The sequence below is a fragment of the Neophocaena asiaeorientalis genome, unplaced genomic scaffold (genome assembly GCF_003031525.2).
Source record: "Neophocaena asiaeorientalis asiaeorientalis breed wild unplaced genomic scaffold, Neophocaena_asiaeorientalis_V1.1 scaffold203, whole genome shotgun sequence".
NCBI classification, from domain to species: Eukaryota; Metazoa; Chordata; class Mammalia; order Artiodactyla; family Phocoenidae; genus Neophocaena; species Neophocaena asiaeorientalis.
In genome coordinates, this window is record NW_020172776.1 from 1,855,194 (window position 1) to 1,870,787 (window position 15,594).

The following is a 15,594-nucleotide window of genomic DNA, read 5'->3' on the forward strand; positions in this document are numbered from 1 at the left end:
AAAAAAAAAAAAAAAAGATCTCTCTTGCGGTGGTGGGGAAGATGAACTGGGTAGGTCCAACACACAGAAAGCATGTTGGAAGGCATACTGAGGAGGAAGAAGACGCACCTTAAACACTTCGGGGACTTCCCCAGTGGTTAAGAATCCGCCTTCCAAGGCAGGGGACGCAGGTTCAATCCCTGGTTGGGGAACTAAGATCCCACATGCTGCAGGGCAACTGAGCCCGTGTGCCGCAACTACACAGCCCATGCGCTCTGGAGCCCACGCGCCACCACAAAAGATCCCGTGTGCCACAAGACCCGATGCAACCAACAATAATAAATAAATATAGAGAAGGGCATGTAACTCAGACCAAGGAGGTAGAGAATACTCTCTGAAAGTCATGCTTGTTTCAGAACCAATTTATGCCTGTGTACTTGTTACTGTATTTCTATAACTTAATTACATATTATACATTAAAACCTGCGTAAGATAAATAAATAAATTAAAAAAAATATTTCAGACTTTGGTCTTCCTCTGGTCTTGTCATTTTCTTACCTGCATTGGTTGGTCCTGGTCAGCCACCTTTGAAAGATCTGGTCCTCCAAGAAAATGCTGTCGTGTACCAAGCTTTTTCTTTTGGTTGCAAGATCAACCTAAATTAATTGAAACCTATAGATCTTAAATTATAAACAAGATGTTCAAGATTTGACTGAATTCAGCTGCAGGTGCCATATCTGAGTTGAAAATGCATGATTAAATCTCTACTGGCATAATTTGTAAGTAGTAAAATGCAGAGATCTTAAGTGTATAGTTCAAAGAACTTTGAGAACTGTATGTATCTATGTAACAAAACCCAAATCAAGAAACAGAACATTTCCATCACTACAGAAAATTCCCTCATTCTCCTTTCCAGTCAACACCCCACACTCACAGAGGCAACCACTGTTCTATCAACAGGTATTAGTTTTGTCTTTTTAGAATTTCATTTAAATGGAATCATACAGTTTGTACTCTTTTGTGTCTGGATTCTTTGACACTACATAATGTTGTTAAGAATCACCCGTATTTGATATATCACTAATTTGTTTCTTTTTATTGCTGAATAATATTCCACTGTATAAATATACCATAATTTATTTAGTCATTTGTCTGTTGATGGACATTTGGGTGGTTTTCTGTTTGTGGTTATTATGAGTAAAGCTACTCATATTTTTGTAGAAGTTTTGTTGTGGACATACATTTTCATTTCTCATGGGTATACTTAGAAATGGAATTGTTAGGTCATAGGATAGGTTTTCTCTTTAAAAGAAAGTGCCGAAGAGTCTTCTAATTTTGTATCATTTTCTACTCTGTGAGTAGTGCATGAGAATTCCAGTTGCTTTACATTTGCAGTAACATTTAATATTGTCAATCTTTCATAAATTGTACCAATGTTCTCTTAGGTCAGCCTCCCAAGTCAATAAAATTAGAACAAAAATAAACAAATGGGACCTAATCAAACTTACAAGCTTTTACACAGCAAAGGAAACCATAAACAAAATGAAAAGACAACCTATATAAAATGGGAGAAAATATTTGCAAATGATGAGACCAACAGGGATTAATTTCCAAAATATACAAACAGTTCATAGAACTCAACAACAAAAAGACAAACAACCCTATCAAAAAATGGACAGAAGTCCTAAATAGACATTTCTCCAAAGAAGACTTACAGATGTCCAATAGGCATGTGAAAAGATGCTCAACAACACTAATTATCAGAGAAATGCAAATTAAAACTACAATGAGATATGATCTCACACTGGTCAAAATGGCCATCAACAAAAACTCTACAACAGTAAATGCTGGAGAGGGTGTAGAGGAAAGGGAACCCTCCTACACTGTTGGGGGGAATGTAAATCGGTATAGCCACTGTGGAGAACAGTATGGAGGTTCCTTAAAAAACTAAAAATAGAGCTACCATATGATCCAGCAATCCCACTCCTGGACATATATCTGGATAAAACCATAATTCGAAAAGATACATGCATCCCAATGATCACTGCAGCACTATTTACCATAGCCAGGACATGGAAACAACATAGTCAACATTCACTCAGTGTCATACTGAGTGAATAAGTCAGACAGAGAAAGACAAATATATGATATCACTTCTATGTGGAATCTAAAAAAAGTGTACAAACGAACTCATCTACAAAACAGAAATAGAATTACAGATGTAGAAAACAAACTTATGGTTACCAGGGGGTAAGGGGAGGAGGGATAAATTGGGAGATTGGGCTTGACATATACACACTACTATAAATAAAACAAATAACTAATAAGGACCTACTGTATAGCACAGAGAAGTCTACTCAATATTCTGTAATGGCCTATATGGGAAAAGGATCTTAAAAAGTGGATATATGTTTATGTATAACTGATTCACTTTGCTGTGCACCTGAAACTAACACATTATAAATAAACTATACTCCAATAAAAATTTTAAAAAACAAAAACAAATACCATGCCCTCTTCTCAAGGTATGACTAAGTAAATTTGATTTGTTTTACTCATGAAATGCTTAAATAAATCTTAACTAGCTTAAAAAAAATGGACAGAAGACCTAAATAGACATTTCTCCAAAGAAGACATACAGATGGCCGATATGCACATGAAAAGATGCTCAATATCACTAATTATTAGAGAAATGCAAATCAGAACTACAATGAGGTACCACCTCACACCAGTCAGAATGGCCATCATTAAAAAGTCTACAACTAACAAATGCTGGAGAGGGTGTGGAGGAAAGGGAACCCTCTTATACTGTTGGTGGGAATGTAAGTTGGTGCAGCTACTATGGAGAACAGTATGGAGGTTTCTCAGAAAACTAAAAATAGAATTACCATATGATCCAGCAATCCCACTCCTGGGAATATATCCAGACAAAACTATAATTCAAAAAGATACATGCACTCCTATGTTCATAACAGTACTTTTCACAATAGCCAAGACATGGAAACAACATAAAAATGTCCATTGACAGATGAATGGATAGAGAAGATGTGGTACATATATACAATGGACTACTACTCAGTCATTAAAAAAAAGAAATGATGCCATTTGCAGCAACATGGATGGACCTAGAGATTATCATACTAAGTGAAGTAAGTCAGAAAGAGAAAGACAAATACTATGTGATATCACTTATATGTGGAATCTAAAATATGACACCAATGAACCTATCTATGAAACAGAAACACGGACATAGAGAATAGACTGGTGGTTGCCAAGGGGGATGGGGGTTGGGGGAGGAGTGGAGTGGGATGTTGGTGTTAGCAGATATAAGCTTTTATATACAGAATGGATAAACAACAAGGTCCTACTCTATAGCACGAAAACTATATTCAATATCCCATGATTAACCATAACGGAAAAGAATATAGAAAAAAGAATGCATATATATTATATATGTATAACTGAATCACTTTGCTGTACAGCAATAATACAACATCGTAAATAAACTATACTTCAATTAACATATATTTAAAATATTGTCAATCTTTTAAAAAATTTTAGTAATTCTAATATATATGCAATGGTATCTCACTATGGCTTTCATTTGCATTTCCAAGCTGACCAATGATGTTGAACATTTTTTCATGTGTTTATTAATACATGAAAGATCATTAGTATCATCTTTTTGTGTAGTGTCTAAGACTTCTTTCCACTTTTAAGTTGTTTTATGCCTTCTTTATATAGTCTGAATATAAATCCTTTGTCAGATATATGCATCACAAATACTTTTTGTTTTAATTTTTAATTTTGATGAGCTCCAATTTTTCCATTTTTAGTGTGTGTATATATATATATCCTAAGAAACCCTTGATTACCCCAAGGTGTGAAGATAGTCACCTTTATTTTCTTCTACTAGATTTTAGTTTTAGCTTTTATTTTTAGGTCTGTGATCCATCTCAAAATAATTTTTGTGTAAGATGTGAGGTAGAGGTCAAGGATCTTTTTTTTTAAATAAAATATCTGGTTATTCAGGTACCATCTGATAAAAAGAAATTTCTTGCCCTCACTGAACTGCATTTGTGTCTTAGTCAAAAAAATCATTGACTGTGCATATATGGATCTATTTCTGGACTCCTCATTCTCTTCCATTTAACTATTGTCTGTCCTAGCCAATACCACATTATCTTAATTCCTAGAGTTTTATAATAAATCTTGAAATGAGGCAGCAGAAACCTTATAACTTTGTTCTTATTTGCAAGATTGTTTTGGCTACTCTAGATTCTATACATTTCCATATACATTTTAGAATTAGCTTGTCAATTTCTACAAAACCTGCTGGGTTTAATTGTAATTGCACTGAATCTATAAATCAATTTGGGATGAGTCAGTATCTTGAGTCTTCTGGCCCATGAACATGATATACCTTTACACTTATTTAGGTCTTTTTTTCTTCTTAACATTTCTTAGCAATGTTTTGCAAATTTCAGTGTAGAATCTGAACATCTCTGTTAAATTTTTTTTTGCTAGTATAGATAGCACCTTAAATTTTTCATTTTCTAATTATTCATTGCCAGTATATAGAAATACAATTGGTTTTTGCATATTGCCTTTATATTCTGCAACCTTGCCAAATTCACTGTTCTAGTAGTTTTTGTTTGGGGCAGGGGGTGGGGACGATTCCTTTAGATTTTCTACATATACAATCATGTCATCTGTGAATAAGAGAGTTGCACATCTTCCTGTACATCTAATCTGATTAACTCTCATTTCTTTTTCTTGCCTAAATGCATGGATTAGCACTTCCAATACAATGTTGAATAAAACTGGTGTGAGTGAATACCTCACAACGTTCTCAATCTTGGAGAGAAAGTATTAGATAAAGGTGTTAGATAAAATTTTTCATTGTTGCCCTTTATCAAATAGAGGAAGGTTCCTTCTGTTCCTATTTTGACAAGTTTAATCATGAACAGGTGCTGAATTTTGTTAGGTGACTTTTCTGTATATGAGATGATTATATGATTTATTCCCTTTGTGTTGTTAATGTAATGAGTAACATTGTTTTTTGTTATTGTTGTTGTTGCTGTTTTGGCTTTAAGCAACACAAATTCATTATCTCACAGTTTCTGTGGGTCAAGAGTGTGGTCATGTGGGTTGACTGGATCCTCTGTTCAGGGTCTCACCAGATGTCAAGGCAGTAATTGGAACTTCAGTCTTGTCTAAGGCTTGGGGTCCTCTTCCAAGATCATTAATTGTTGGTATAATTCAGCTCCTGTTGTTGTAGAATTGCTTGCAGTAAGTGGAGGGCTGTTAGAGGCTGCCCACTGTACCTTGCCATCTTGCCCTCTCAACAACATGGTAGTTGGCTTATTCAAGGCCATAAGGAAAATTTCTCTCTAGTCTGCTACAATGGAGTTTTATATAATGTAATCACAGATGTGATTATTCCATCATATTCACAAGTCCTGCTCAAGTGAGGAATTATACAGGGTGTGTACACTGGGGCTTACGTTGATTGATTTTTGATGTTAAAATCACCTTGCACTTTTGGGATACACACAGAAGAGAAGGCAATGTAAAGATGGGAGAAGAGATTGGAGTGATGCAGCCACAAGCTAAGGAATGCTGTCAGCCACCAGAAACTAAAAGAGGAAAGGAATAAATTTTCCTCTAGAGCATCTGGAGGGGATGTGACCTTGCTGACATCTTAATTCAGATTTCTGGCCTCCAGAACTGAGAGAGAATAAATTCTTGTTGTTTTAAGCCACCGAGTTTGTGATAATTTGTTATAGCAATCATAGGAAACTATTATAGATTTTGTTCATGATGTATTATCATTTTTATAATTTGCTGGGTTTTATTTGCTAATATTTTGTTAAGAATTTTGGTATCTATATTTATGAAAGATAGTGGTCTATAATTTCCTTGTGATGTCTTTGTCAGGTTTGGTATCAGGGTTATGCAGGACTCATAAAATTATTTAGGAAATGTTCTCTCTTCCTCTGTTATCTGAAAGACTTTGTACAATATTTGTATTATTTCTTCCTTAAATATTTGGTAGAAGAAATCAGTGAGGTCTGAGGCCTGGAATTTTCTTTATGAGAAGAATTTTAAGTATAAATTTGATTACTTTTTTTTAAAAAGATTTTTTTTTATGTGGACCATTTTTTGAAAGTCTTTATTGAATTTGTTACAATATTGCTTCTGTTTTATGTTTTGGTTTTTTTGGCCGTGAGGCATGTGGGACCTTTACCTTTACCTCCCTGAGATCAAACAACGCACCCCCTGCATTGGAAGGCAAAGTCTTAACCATTGGACCACCAGCTAAGTCCCAAGTTTGATTACTTTAAAGGATATAGAGCTGTGCAGATTTTCCATTTCTTCTTGAGTCAGTTTTAAGTTGTATTTTTCAATGAATTTATTTCATCTAAGTTGTAACTATTTCTCTTAAGATGTATACTTACACATGGAACTGTCAAGTCAAAAGGAATGAGTATTTTAAATTATGACAACATTTACTGAGCTAACATTTAGTGAGCACTGCTATATACACTTTGCATATATTAACTCATTTAATTCTCACAACAACTGTATGAGGTGGGTATTATTATTGTCCCCATTTCTAATTAATGAAAAACAAGTGAGACAGAGGAGGTTAAGTAACTTGTATGAGTCACACAGCTGATAAACATCAGAGCTAAGCTCCTAACCACTTACACCAGTGCTTCTCAAAATGTACTCCCTGGACCAGCATCATCAGCATCTTCTGGGAACTTGTTAGAAATGCAAATTCTCAGACTCCACCCCATATCACAATATCAGAAACTCTGGGCGTGGTGCTCGGCAATTTGTGTTTTAATGAGCCTCCATGTGATTCTGATGCATGCAAAAGTTTGAGAACCACTGACTTATACCATACTCTTCTCACACATATTCCCAAATTACCTTCCGAAAAGGCTATTAATTTATTTCTACCAGTAGTGAATGAGAGTGTCCATATCCCTCAGCCTTACCAACCTCACTGTGAGCAATCTTTATACACCAGTCTGATAGACAAAGAGTAGTATGTTGTCTCTTTAAAAAAGTATTTCAATCCTCCTTCCAGTGAGAGAGTCAGGTTCTGCCCCTTCTCCTGTTCTGCTTGGGCTTCCTTTCTTCTGCATGGCTTCTGGCTCTACTGACCTTCCATTTTGGGGGGTTATCAATCCTAACAGTTCTGACCTTGCCAGGCAACCATGTGGTGCTTAGCTTGAGTCCTAAGTCAATCTCATTCTTTGGGAGTAGGGAGAAGCAAATAGGAAGTAAATTAATACCTTGCATCATGGTGCCAGTGTGCTGAGCAGCAGTGGGGATGATACATGAGCAGCAAAGATCTGTAGTCACCCCAAGTGATAGCTTCAAAAGTGTTTGGGGGACCTAATCCCCAATCTCAAGATTTTTTTGAGAGAGGATACCTTTCTAATATCCAAGAGCAGAAAACCCTTGGTTAACAAGGGTTCCCATGAATTGATTTCATGGTGTTTCCCATTATATTTTCACCACATTGCAGAAAAGCACATAGACGTTGAGCTAGTTAAATCTCACGGGGCTAATCCCACTTATGGTCCCTAATAATTATTGAGTTGTAATATTCACCTCCACATCAGCTGTATCAACACAGCATAACAGAAAAAACATGGATTTTGGAGACACACTTAGGCTTGAAACCCAGCCCTTCTGCCTCTGAGATGTGTGGCCTTGGATAAGTTACTGAACCTCTTTGATCCTGTTTTATTACCTAGAAAGTGCCAAAAATGGCACCTATCTCACATTTTAAGGATTAAATAAGATAATATGTGTTGTGCCCAGCAGAGTGCCTTGCCCATATAAATGGATGCCATTGGTTTTCACTTTCCTCTGCAATTTCTCTGTGCTTGAATGTGTGTTTCTAGTGTAAATGATACGTTTAATACCCTTTGATGATCTCTCTTTTGACATGACATCTACATCTGTGCAGACTACTAGGTCGGCCACGTGCAGGTCAAGAAGGACACCACCCTTCATGCCAAGGAGCGCTCTTACAAGCAGAGGGTTATGTAACAGGCACCAGGGTTTAGCTTCTTTAATGAAACTCTATCAAAAATGGGGACTCCTTCCTTGTGTTTTGGTAGCTTCACCCATCACCTCTTTTTTTTTTTCTACCTCAACAAGAAGTTCATTAAATTGTGTTTCCATACCATTTATAGCTGTAGTTATACCAATGAGAGCAACTCTCATTTCTGGACAAGCAATTGCAACATGAAGCAGAAGCCACCCACCCAGTCTGGATCCAAAGAGTACATAATTCCTCCATTTCTCCACTGCGGTTCTTATAAATTACCACCTGTACTTCCAACTCCCGAGTGATCAAATCTCATAAAGACATGGTCCAGAAATGGGCAAAACTCAACTACCAGTACTTTCGTACCGTTCACATGTGAAACATCTCCAGGAACAAAAATAACTCCTAAGTTTTGCCTTTTAGCCCCTATAGGCTAGGTTTGGAAGGTCCGGCCCACTAAGGGAAGAGCAGGGGAGAGATAAAGAGAAAGAGATCCTCTCTTTGTGACCACACAAGGAGTCCCTCTGAGAAGTGCAGCCCGTAGTGGGTGAGTCTGGCCATTCCAGAACTCCAGCCTGCCGGTGAGTGCCATTGTGAAAAGGGCTGATGGAGCTGGAGCAGTCTGGGCCCAAGCTCCAAACCAATAAAACAAAGTTCCCTTCCCAAAACTCCTGCACTTTGGAGAAACTGCTGGAAGCATCATCCAAATTGAACAAGGCAGGGGCAGCAAGGCCAAAGGAAAGAGCAGGTCCAAATGAAAACAGGGGAGGGAGCAGGAGAGGTGGGTCCAGAAAATCCAAAGTAATTTTTTTCCCCTAACCTCTTTGTAGAAACTTAAGTTTTGTTTTTTTTTTTTGGCGGTACGCGGGCCTCTCACTGTTGTGGCCTCTCCCATTGCGGAGCACAGGCTCTGGATGCGCAGGCCCAGCGGCCATGGCTCACGGGCCCAGCCGCTCCGCGGCATGTGGGATCTTCCCGGCATGTGGGATCTTCCCGGACCGGGGCACGAACCCGTGTCCCTGCATCGGCAGGCGGACTCTCAACCACTGCGCCACCGGGGAAGCCTGAAACTTAAGCTTTTTAAACGACGAGCATTTCAATTCCACTCATGTATCTAAAAATCTTTTTTAAATACCCACCATCTTGATGTACCATTGGTTTTAAAAGTTCCATACATTTTTCTGTATAAATAAGGAATAGATTTATATTTGCTTCTCCACTCACACTATGTATATAAAAGCTCTTTTGTCATGAACAAGGAGCTTAGCTTTGATTGTAATATATGTGTGTGTATAATTACTTATTGGTAATTCATAGGAACTTTCATTGAAGATAATCCAAAAGAGAACCACCAGTTAAGTAGGGGCTCCTGCCAACTAAATTATGTGAACAGTTCTTGTATGATTGTTTGTAACATGTTCTTTTTTTCTAGTGAGGGTTGGACAAAGGAAAATCAGTTTTTAAAAGCAGAAATTCAGGGTGTGTCTCATGCAGCCTTAATACTATCTGGTGACTTTCTTCTAAAATTTCCCTACATCATTTTGCTATCCTATTATCATTTTAACATTTGGACTTGTATCTTGACATCAACTAAATAGTGCACTTGTTAAAGCAAGGACCACGTTTCTGATTTTGTTCATCTTTGAATCTCCCAGGGCTTTGTCAATATAAGGAATGTCCAATTTCACTGTTAGTGAGCTATGGAAGATTCAGGTTGGGCACATGGAATAACTTCCTAAGTGGAAACTTTTAAAATTGGTTAGTGACCTAAGTGAGGCCACATACCCTTATTGTTGGACATTATTAACCATTACGTTGCCCTTAGGGTGGTTTAATCCAGATAACTTGGATAGTCTCTTTGGATTGTTCCTGTCCCTGTGTCCTGTGGGAAAACAAAATAATAGAAAGGCTGGACATCTTATCTGGAACTCACCCTGGCCAACAGAATTAACTTTTGTTTGCTCCAAAGGCTAAGGAATGAAAACAACGGACCTAGAATCTAGATCTTTTCACCAGATCTAGTTTCAGCAAACAAGTCAGTCTCCAGCCTGCCCCGGTGGCCATACCCTTTCTAATTCAGAGAAGGGAACAAATGAATTCTGCAACGTTTTTATGCTCTTAAAAAAAGTAGCAAAACGCTCCAAATTAAAACTGTCCTAAATTCTTCTTCTAAATGTACCTGCACATAAAACTTACTAACACCTAACTTAAAATAGTTACGAAAGCTGAATGAACGTCCAGTATTCAACTGTGTCTCACAAACAGTGTTTCATGGAACACTACTTCGTAGATTTTCACAAACAAAACATTTCCGTACGTGGTCAAATACACCTGAAAAATTCTGGGTTAAACACAAAGTACAGCTGGCGCTGCCCTCCGCAAGCAGCTTCTGCGCTAGGCCGGCCGGGGCGTGGCTGGGATACCGGCCCTGGGCCTCCGGGCGGGAGGAGTGGCCTGCATTGAACAACAGCGCCTAGACAGCCGCCACACCCTCAGCCAAGAAGGGGATACGAGCGCCGCGCCACATTACGATTTTATACACTGGCTGAGTGCACGATCTGATGGCCAGATGCTTGGAAAGCACTTGGGTGCTTCTCCCTGAACACCAGCACCCTTCCCTGTCTCCCCTAACCACCTGGTTCTCCGCCTGGCGCTGCGCGGGAGCCCCTAACCCCATCCTCCCCGGCTGAGGCTGCACTTCGCGGGGGCGGGGGGTGGGGGGGAGGGCGGTCTACATAACCCCTGGGGGCAGGCATGGCCTCTCGGAGCTACCCGGGGGCGCGTCTCCGTGCTGCACCAGCGGGAGGAGGGGAGGAACCCCGGGCGCAGGGCGCTAGAGAGCCATGGAACGGGTTACCTAGATGCTGCCGAGGCTTTGCTCCGCGCCCACCCCAGCCCGCTAGCCTTTCATCTGGCAGATGCATTCCTAGGAGTGATTGCAAACGCGATTCTAGAAAATTCGCTTGCTGATGTGATTCTTTCATAAACTGGATTGTTATCCTTATTTTCTACCGTTCTCCCATCATAAAGGGAAACAATCACTGGAAAAACCCAAAGTAAAGACTTAAAAACAAAAGCAGCAGACCTGGTTAAATCCTGGGTTAACGAAGCCATTAAAAGCCAATGCAAAGTTAAATTTTTACCTCCTAGATTTGCCGAACGTGGGCGCACGCCTGGAGTTCAATTTCAGGGCTTTAGTCACTGGTGCCCCACCTTTAGCCACCAAAGGAAAGGTTCTCAGCCATCCTGCAGCCTCCTGATTCTAGGTACACAGGGAAAACTTTGGGTAAGTGGGGAAAGGAGGGAGAATGGTGGAGTGGTGGGTGATACACCGTAGCTCCTCCCATCACCAGCTGAGGTCAAGGCCCTTTACCCACCTGAGGCCAGGTGTTTCTTCTTTGTGAAAGGGGCTCTTGATGCCTACTCACGTTGCTGGGCTGCACGCCACAGGCCTGCAAGGCCTGCATTTGTCCAGCTTTAAGACTGAAGAAAGAGCCAGAGTCAGAAGCAGAGACATCAATGGTTTGATGGATAGAGGAATCTTACATGTCTGAAGCAAAGTCCTGGAGTGACACCCCACTGTGTGCAGCTGACGGTGGGCAGGACATGGTGGCAGTCTTTGCTTGGTGATGGGGGGAGGGGAGATTACCAGTTATAGGCGAATTGATGTCAGGTGGGCTCATTAGTTACGAGGGAAACCAGTGGAATGGCACGCCCCTCACTGCCCCTTTGATAAGAACAGTCACCAGCTGGCGCCTGGGACAAGAACAAAGGAAGATCAGTCGTGTATAAGGTTTAGGTGAAACAGGCACTGGTCAGGCAGGGGATGTACAGAGAGCAAGAGAACAGCCATCTTGAGAAGCCTGACCATACACACAGGTTACTTAATTTGTTGCCCAAATATTGGGGAAACAGCAGAAAAGAAAAAAACAAAACAAAACACAAAAAACAGGCTTTCTCAGAGGCTTTCATATGCTGAAGACATGGTGAATTTTCAGGAACTGATATAGTGCATCCTTTTCCATGCTTATTTGACCAAAGAACTCCTTTTTCCTGCACCTCCGAAGAATGCTCTATAGAAAACAATTTGAAAATCCCCAGTAGTGACACACTACGGGCCTCCTCCACAACCTACCCCTGCTTTCTCCTTGCTGTCAGAAGCCTGTTTGGTTCATTCTAGCCTTCCATAGAGGCTGGGTCCCTCCTCAGCTCCAGAGGATGGACAGTGATGAGACCAAAACCAACACATTTGATCTCACTCCCTTTGGTCCAAGCATGAGCATGTCATGCAATTCCGGCTGATAAAATTGGAGGGAAAACCTTCCGGGGAGTTTTCTAGGAGGATTTGTTTCAAGCTAAAAAAAACCCAAAAAACTAAGACACTAACATTCCATTTTCTATGTCTGGACTTCTGTATATGAGTTGGCAACTATGACCACCAGTGGGACCATGGAGAGAGCCAGCTTCAGAGGCACGCTGAAACACCCAAGATCACTGAGAAGATGGAAAGAGCCAGGATCCTTGAGTGGATTGGATCACTGATTTTACCAGCCCTGCAACTGTCCTATCTTTGGAATTCTCTCTGAGACATTATAAATGTCCTTATTTTAAAAGTCACTTTGTTTGTTTGTTTGTTTTAAATACTTGCAGTTAAAATCATCCAGGTATGGGGGTCTAAACCTAAGTCAGAACCTTAATACCATCGGCACAAGTACAGAACATTCAAAATATGTGTTTGGAAATGTTAGTTGTTGAAAAGCAGTAGCTTATTTCAAATTAAGTATCTCCTACCATTATTACTGGGATTTGAAATCTTTATATTTAAATGAATGACTCTAATATCAACATTTTTAGTGTCACTAAATTAGAAAATTAAACATTTTTTCCTTAGCAACTGCAATGGGCTATGATGATAATCATGGAAGTGCTGCAACAACGAAATCCATAACCAACCAATGAAATCCCTCAGAGCATCTTAGGGAGCAGAACGTGCACAAGAGCCCCGTGTCTCTCTGTGGTTGCCTGGTGTGTGCTGCACCACGTGAGGGCTAAGACCGGTCTCCCCTTTGCGTTCAACACATTTGCGTAGAGTCCTCCCTGTGTGCAAAGCTCTGGGTGGGGTTCCCCTCCCCTGTCCTCCAAGCCCTACTCCCCCATGAAAGTCCTATTTGAGTCTCATTTCCGTGAAACCTCCCTAATTCCTGCAGCCTCCACTAAGCAACCTTTTCAAAGAATTCTTCCTAGATGCCCAGTCTGAACCATTTACTTTGGCATTTAATTGTACTCAACCCATAGTTTCTCTTATTAGTTAATATTTTATCTGGGCCCCTCTGTTGAATGAAAGTGATAGAGAGAAGGTGGAAGTGATAAGAATTTTGTCTAAGTTGATGGTTCTCAACTCTGTCAGACCCAACACCCCCTTTTTATATGAAATACTTTTGTAACGCCATTTATCTATTATGAAATTCATAGATAAGGTAACTGACCTACACATATAATTTCAAAATATGTCAATACAATGCCCTAGCTGTAGTTTAAAAGAGAATAGGAAAGTAACTTATGATAAAGTAATATCTATTTCAACATGTAAATGACTGACATGATTGCATTGCATTAGAAGCCACAATGAATTATGGAGAAAATGCAGACTGATACAAGATGTCTTACAACTCAAATACCACACATCATGGTGCTATTAGTGATGTGACTTTCTGAAAGGAACAAAATTTGCTGAAGTTAAAAAAAAAAAGCCAAAACAACCTACCTTGATGTATGTGGTAGGCTCAATCCTAGCAATTCAGCATGTATTAAAACTATGCAAAAAATACTTTGTTTATATGTAAAGTAGGTTTAGTTCTAAGTTCAAGTAATTATAAACAGGTTTTTAACCTAATGAATGACTGCAAGGATATTCAAAAGTTGCAAGGGATGCAGGACAATTCTTCATTGTGGGGCACAGTCCTGCACATTGTAGCAGGCCCAACAACTCTGGCTCTTATCCACTGCAGGCCAGCAATAAGCCCCAATCATTAGATAACCCCTAAAATCCCCACAAATTTCTCAAAAGCCCTCTGGGAGGTATTGGTTCTAGTGAGATCTGCTGAGCTAAACCAAGGCCAGCTGAAGATGGGATTATTATTGGATAATCCAGAATCTTACCCTCAGCTTTAAAGGCCCTGAGAGCCTGAGTTAAGCCCATGATGCCAGTTTACTGGTTCACCCCATGGTTCTCAAGGGGGAGCTGCAGACCAATCAAAGAAGGCAGCAAGTCGGGGCCTGGGGCGCAGTCGAGGGTGGTCGGTCTGCTTCTTTCTCCGGTGTTTTCCATTTGTTCCATTTACCAGGTGAGTTCCATGTATTCTTCTGTTTGAACAAAGGGTTCCTTAGTTTTAGGAAGTTAATGTTATATATGTTTTGACAGGTTTTTTTCCTGATTTATAATTTCTGAGAGAAGATGTGTTGACCTCCTCACTCCATGCCATAAGTGAATGTCCCACTTGGTTCTTGTTTATGATTTCTACTGCTTTATTGAGACTCACTATGTACTGAATCGCTATCATCGTAGTTTCCTTTAATTCTTTGAACATTCGTAATAGGTGCTTTGAAGTCTTTGCTAACTTCTGGGCCCACTCAGAGTCAATGAGCTCTGGCAACTACTCAAACCTGAATCTCACATCTCAATGTTCAATCAGGATATTTGCTCCCTGTGGTCAAAACTTCAAGGGAAACCATGTTATTGTAAGTAGCTACCTTTAAAATTCACCATGAGAACTCCCTCTCCAAGGATAGAAACCTCTCAGGCTAAGGTCTTACTTATCAATTCCCATTCTCCTCTGGGGTTGGAACGGCCAAGGAGAGAGGGCTCTAGAGGGAGAAGGACGTGCGAACCATGGCTGAGTAGCCTGAGTCAGCGGTCAGGGTCTTCCGGAAGAACTGCAATGACAGCATCCCCAAGGAGGAAAGAAAGTGTCCTCTCTCTGGCACTTCCTCCTCTTGCAGGTGACCCATGAGAGAGGGTACAGTGAGCCTGGACACAGAAGATTCCCTGACTTCAAGCTCAAGAGGCTGGAAACTATGACCCATTTCTACTCAAAACACTTCTGACACCAAATGGGAGGTTTTTGACACCAAGCCATTCTTCAATTTTCTGCAGACACAAACTGGGTGTTCTACAATTTAATTCAATTCTGACAGTAACTACCTAGAGTTAGTGAGGTCCCCACAGTTTGAGGGCTCAGTCCCACAAGACTGTCCCCACTTCAGAGCCAGCTGAATGTCTGGGCTCAGGTTTGATAATATGATAGAACAGCTCACAGAACTGTTATTTACTACTACCGGTTTATTATAAAGGATACAACACAGGAACTGCCAAACAGAAAAGAAGCACTGAGCAAGGTATGTTGGCGGGCAGGAGCAGTGGTGGCTGTGGAGCTTCTATGCCCTCTCTGAGCACCTCATCTTCCCAACACCTTGGTGTGTTCTCCAACCCAGAAGCTCTCCAAACCCTGCTCAGTACTTTTTTTTTTTTTTTTTTTTTT